This window comes from Peromyscus californicus, unplaced genomic scaffold (genome assembly GCF_007827085.1).
Source record: "Peromyscus californicus insignis strain IS unplaced genomic scaffold, ASM782708v3 Scaffold_7__1_contigs__length_154581171, whole genome shotgun sequence".
Lineage (NCBI taxonomy): Eukaryota > Metazoa > Chordata > Mammalia > Rodentia > Cricetidae > Peromyscus > Peromyscus californicus.
Genome location: NW_026294595.1, coordinates 65006095 through 65012094, shown reverse-complemented (window position 1 = coordinate 65012094; position 6000 = coordinate 65006095). Strand labels below are relative to the sequence as shown.

The 6000-nt window shown below is 34.2% G+C and overlaps 1 non-coding gene across 1 annotated transcript; it reads left to right on the top strand.

Annotated features, from left to right (window-relative positions):
• Nucleotides 1-5768: 5768 nt before the first annotated feature.
• Nucleotides 5769-5904, top strand: LOC128102747 (small nucleolar RNA SNORA4). The gene has a single exon (XR_008215511.1). It is a non-coding gene; the product is annotated as a small nucleolar RNA SNORA4 (small nucleolar RNA).
• The last annotated feature ends 96 nt before the right edge of the window (nt 5905-6000 follow it).

Here is a 6000-nt window from a genome sequence, read left to right as displayed (position 1 = left end):
TGTCTGTGATCCAGTAAATAATCCTCTATCTGTGGTAATGTGAGGAACTGCTCTTCAACCCATATGCATATAGTAGAAAAACCAGTTGGTGATAAGATCCAGAAGATGAGATAGATGAGAGGAGACAGTTATGGGTTACAATATGGTCATAATATATTGTATACATGTATAAAATTCTAAATCTAAGTAAAAAGTGAAACATATTATTAGAGGATATATATAATATTCCTATTAATATATAACTCTCATATATTTATATATAAAATACTGAATAGTGTTTCACAATGTATATTATCTTTATAGATTAATTGATATAGTTCCTCTGACAAAAGCATTTTGTCCCAATTCTGCACAGAGAAATTGTATTCCAATATAAAATAGTGTACTATTTCTGAAACTAATTATATATGAAATTATTAGCAAACAGAAAAATTCTCATAAATAAAGAAATGCAATATAACATTAAATTCACAAATACCACATTGCATGTTGCTTGAGTCCTGGAACCCTGGCTAGGGTCAGTGAAGGAACGAAAGAAGGACAGACACACAGATACATACAGAAAAACTAGGGTTAGGTAGGATGTGTGCTCTGGTGAAGCTGCACTTCCTAGCACCACAGCTTGGATCTTTAGAGTGTAATAGACAGCATAGAAGGAGGGCTTAGTTAATCTCTGTAGCAGGTCTCTGTAGGTGAGCAGTATCAAGCTGTAGGTATCAGGGAAGATAAAGCTGCAGCTGCCAGTTTTCATACACACCGATGAATCATAGATATACACTTGTACTTGGACAGAGGATATCCTTGTTTTCCTGAATCTGACCTGTATTGGGTATGGCTTTGTCAATATCACACGGATATTAGGTCTTGGAATCTTCTGCATAGTCAAACCCATATCAAAAATATACATTCTTTCAAGATTGTACTCATCCAAGGCTTCCTTTGATTCCTACAACATAGATGCAAGTATGTAAAAATTGAATTGAACTGTGTCTTACAATCTCATGGGAGAAGACATTTTACAAATCCTGGGGAACTAGAGAATTAGTCTCATAGATTCATGATGTCTCAGGAAAAATCTTCAAATTTCAGATGCAGTGAGGGAGGAATTTTGGAAACTTTATTTATGTTTTATTTAGCAACCATTATGGAACATACTTAAAACACTGACTTTGGTCACACAATCTTTTTTAAGGAAAGGAATCTAAGAACTGGGGTTTATTCTATGCTCTCAAGAACAAGTAGTTATGAAATAAAATAAATGGACACAACACACTGCCCCCAATACCCAATTGTTAAATCATTTTATCACAAATTAAAAAGCACTTCTGATAGATAATCCATAGTGTGGCTTCTGTATCTCACCAAGTATGACTTCTAGGAAAAATCTGGATAGACACATTTTACATTCAGCTATGACCAAGATTCTATCTCTTCCTTTCACATCTAAGGGCCATCAGGAGAACATCTCTGGCTATGAGAGTGAGGCTATTAATAAAATGATATATGAGGAAATTTGAGAATAGGCCTTAACAATGAATAATTGCTCACATTCTCACAGGCTAAAATAACTAGTTTTATAGTGCAAATTCCTGCCTTCAGTCCTTCCTTCCTAGAGAGTTTTTCCCTTAATTTCTTCTGAGCATGTATTTCTTCAAGTATAATGAAATTAAACACATTTTAGCTTTTTATCTTTAGCTGAAACCAAATAATTTAGAAATGCAATAGAAGTTTATTTTTCTAGTGTCTCTTCAATGATATTTTGTTGTTTTAAGTGTAAGTTCATCTATGTAGTAGAAACTCAGCATTTTATGGTTGGATTGAGGGTATGCTTTGAGTTTGTGTGATGATCGCTAAAACAGTGACATAATAAACCGCAATGCTCCCTTACCTTACAGATGTACTGATAGAGATTTCAAAATGCTCTATTTCCACAGAAATACCCAACATGGTACAGAGAATGTCGCTTCAGTCAGAAATAATGAAAAATCACAGAGTGAAGTCTTCTGGTTTGATCATTCTCTCTTAATTTTTCATAAGCATTAGGTCTTACTTCAGAACTGTTCAGGAAATCTAAATGGCTGATGTTCTGAACTGCTTCAGTGCTGGTAGTTGTGACTTCAACTCTCTCTTAAAACGAAGTGAATCACCAAGTCATCAAAGAGAAGTCAGAAATCCATTAGGAAAAACATGAAAGAAAACAGAAAATTTATTTCTCTTGTATTTCAGAAATTGTAAGAGAACTGTAGACATTTAGGGAAGTTGGAAAAAGCATCATTGATACGAGAGAAAAATGATTAGTAATCTGAAGAGAATATCCTTCCTACAGTCATGGAAAGATTTGCTTAGCCACAAACACATGCAAGAAATATGTCTTTTAATGAAAGATAACATTTTCAGATAAAAATTGTAATGTGTTCACAGATCTAAAGATACGGGACAATTTAAAATAGGATTTTAATGTACTATCATCATTGATAATAACAGTATTTTTTAACATACAATTATAAGCAACAAGTTATAATGATAACCATTCTACTCACTCCTCTGATAATTTTGTATGATAAATATACTGCACAGTTAACAAAGATGTTCTAGTACATGTGGATAGATTAGTTCTATAATTAACTTTGAATGGGAAGGAAGTAGCAGGCAAAGTGGATGGTAGAGCTAAGGAGGCACACTTCTCTAAGTTACTGATCAGGAAATGACTCAGTGGCCACATTGTCCACTGTGAGGGATCTTTGAGCTAGAATTTTTCAAAGCATGGCTTTTAAAGGAGAGAACATTATGAAATAGATCAGGAGAACAATAGAGAAAATGAAATAGTTCCTACATGACAATAGGATTTGATATCAAAGAGTATTGTAGGTGGAAAAGGTTATGATAGTATGGTCATTCATGGAAAGATGATAATAGATTAAGATCGCCATTATAAAATGGATGCCCTGTTACATTAGTTCACTAGGTTCACTTTTGGTTAATTATTTGATTAAAATCAAAATACTTAAAATTACAAATAAAGTCTACCATTTTATGTCACTCTAAATATATGTTATAGAATATACTTAATGCATTCATAAATGGACATTTCATTTTCTGTGGGGTGTTTACCCACCAACCCCACAGCTCTCCAGAGTTTTCTTGAGTGCAAGCAGCAGGAAATATTAGATAGAAGGATTCAGATTGTGGAGATGAACAGATAGAAAATACAGGATAGCCTCGAGAGGGCCTAGAACCTATTCCAACGGGGCCCTGACTGTCTCTGCCCCAGAGTATTTATAGAGATGCCAAGGGGTGGAACAAAAGACCTCCTCCCCCAGCACAACCAAGTGCAGAGCATTTCAGACACCTGCACTCAGGCCCATGGCCCTAATCATCCTCTATGTGGACCTGCTGGGTAAAGCCACGGGGAACCTGAAAAGGGGCTCCCACAATTTTCCTCTTCTTTTCTTAAACATTTAGAACACTTCATTTTTCGTGTATATAATTAGGGTTTTATTTATAGAATCATGTGACAGTAATTTTTAAGTCTTATTTACATATCTTAACTTGAAGGTTTTCCTTTTTCATTTTCCAATATTTTAACACCATATTATATTCTATTTTCAAAATTCCTCATTTGATTTTTAGAAAAAAATCTTTGGGCATGGATTTCTGTTTTAAAAAATAAAAACATGCTTAGGGGGCTGCAATTATTTTCCAATATGTGCTCTAAAATTTTTCCTGAATGAAGAGATGTCAAAGTAATTGGATATATTTTTAAATGTGACTATAAAAAGACCATTTCTTTTAATGGTTTAACTATTTCATCTCAATTGGATATGCAGACACTGTCACTAATTGCCACATGTTCCTTTTGATGGAATATGATAAAAAGTCCTATGGGTTGATTTGCCTGTGGCAGCAGGAGTTTGTAATATCAGTACTTAGAGAAGAAACATAAGGATCAAGAGTTCAGAGTTATCACAAGATACAACAGTGAATTTGATTTCAGCCTGGGTGACATTAGACCTTGTCAACCCCACTAAAATAGCCTTTCTTGGACAAAATTCCTTGTGGTGTGGTAGGTAACTAAATTACACATGGCTAGTACATATCAAATTATTTGTTACATACTTTTAAAATATATTTTAGTTCTTTTTAGATACATTTTCACATGTATACAATTAATTGTAATCATATCCACTTCTCTTCTTAGAAGCCCCCATACAGAACGTAGATATTTAAAAACTTCTTTTTAACATTTTTATAGAGTCTAAATTTAAATAACACAAATAAAACAGTATAGCAGGTTCTAGGATATCACTCATTTGGTTCTGTCACATTGTTTACCATTCATGCATTTGTCATTACAATGAAGTATACAGGTACATAATTGCCTCATCTAAGTAGCAAATTCTATTTATGTTTAGACCGTGTTTCAGCTATTTGCTGTGGGATGGTCTGTATGTCAAATTACTCTGATTGGTCAATAAATAAAACACTGATTGGCCAGTGGCTAGGCAGGAAGTATAGGCGGGACTAACAGAGAGGAGAAAAGAAAGAACAGGAAGGCAGAAGGAGTCACTGCCAGCTGCCACCATGACAAGCATCATGTGAAGATGCCGGTAAGCCACAAGCCATGTGGCAAGATACAGATTTATGGAAATGGATTAATTTAAGATGTAAGAACTGGATAGCTAGAAGCCTGAGCCATTAGGCCAAACAGTTTAAACAATATAAGTCTCTATGTGTTTACTCGGTTGGGTCAAAGTGGCTGTGGGACTGGCGTGTGAGAGAGATTTGTCCTGACTGTGGACCAGGCAGGACTGGCGAAAACTCCAGCTACAGCTATTGTCTTTTTTTTTTTTTTTTTTTTTTTTTTTGGTTTTTCAAGACAGGGTTACTCTGTGTAGTTTTGGTACCTGTCCTGGGTCTCACTCTGTAGACCAGGCTGGCCTGGAACTCACAGAGATCCACCTGCCTCTGCCTCCCGAGTGCTGGGATTAAAGGCATGCACCACCGCCACCTGGCTCAGCTATTATCTTTTAAGTATTCTATGATTCAATTCAGACTACACCTCTTCTTTAAGCTAATTTTCTTCTAAATAATAGTATCATAAGCACTATGACCACATATCATGATTACACTGTACTGTCCACTGTGGATGTTTTAGAAATTACTTTAATGCAGAAGTGATGGTGTCAATAATTAAGAACTATGGATGACCTTAAATAGAACATAAAACAGAAAGCTAAGATTTAGTTCATATTTATATTGGGCTTTGTTCCATTGGAATTTCCCACTCAAGTCAGTTTTCTTTTTTCCAAGAAAGCTATCTGAAACAGAAATCCTCGTGAATGAGTACAAGGGCCAAAGCACTTCACCATTGATTACTAAGACCATTAGAATCATTGTGTACTGAAACCATCATATCTTCTTGCAATCAATGAAGTAAAGCAGTTTACTATGCAAATAAAAATGAACAAAATCACTTATGAGCTTTGGCTATGTAAATGTAAGACTCAAAACTAAAATTATTTTCTCAGCTCTCTGTCATTCCATGGGAAAACTTATTTTTGATACTCATCTTCTCCTAATACATTTATTATTTCATCATTATTTTTATGTGAATTTATAAAAGAGCTTTCTTGAAATCTATTTTTATAATCAAAATCTAAGGCTTATAGAATTTTAGGGTCGTAAAGTAACCTGATGTATGCCACAGAAAATGGTGAGGATCTGGATCTGAATACAAATCTCAAGAGTCTAGAGCATTTTCCTTTTTATTTCTAAGTATCATCATTGTACAAAATGCTGTTTCACCTTAACCAACTGGGGCTATTTGGGAGAATGAGTTAAGACCACACTCCACAATGAGCTATACCACTTCGTATGGTTCATTACTATCTTGTGGCCTACACTGATAAAAAAAAATTAAAAAAAAAAATAAATAAAAAAATAAAAAATAAAATAAATAAATAAAAAAAATAAAAAAATAAAATAAAATAAAATAAAAAA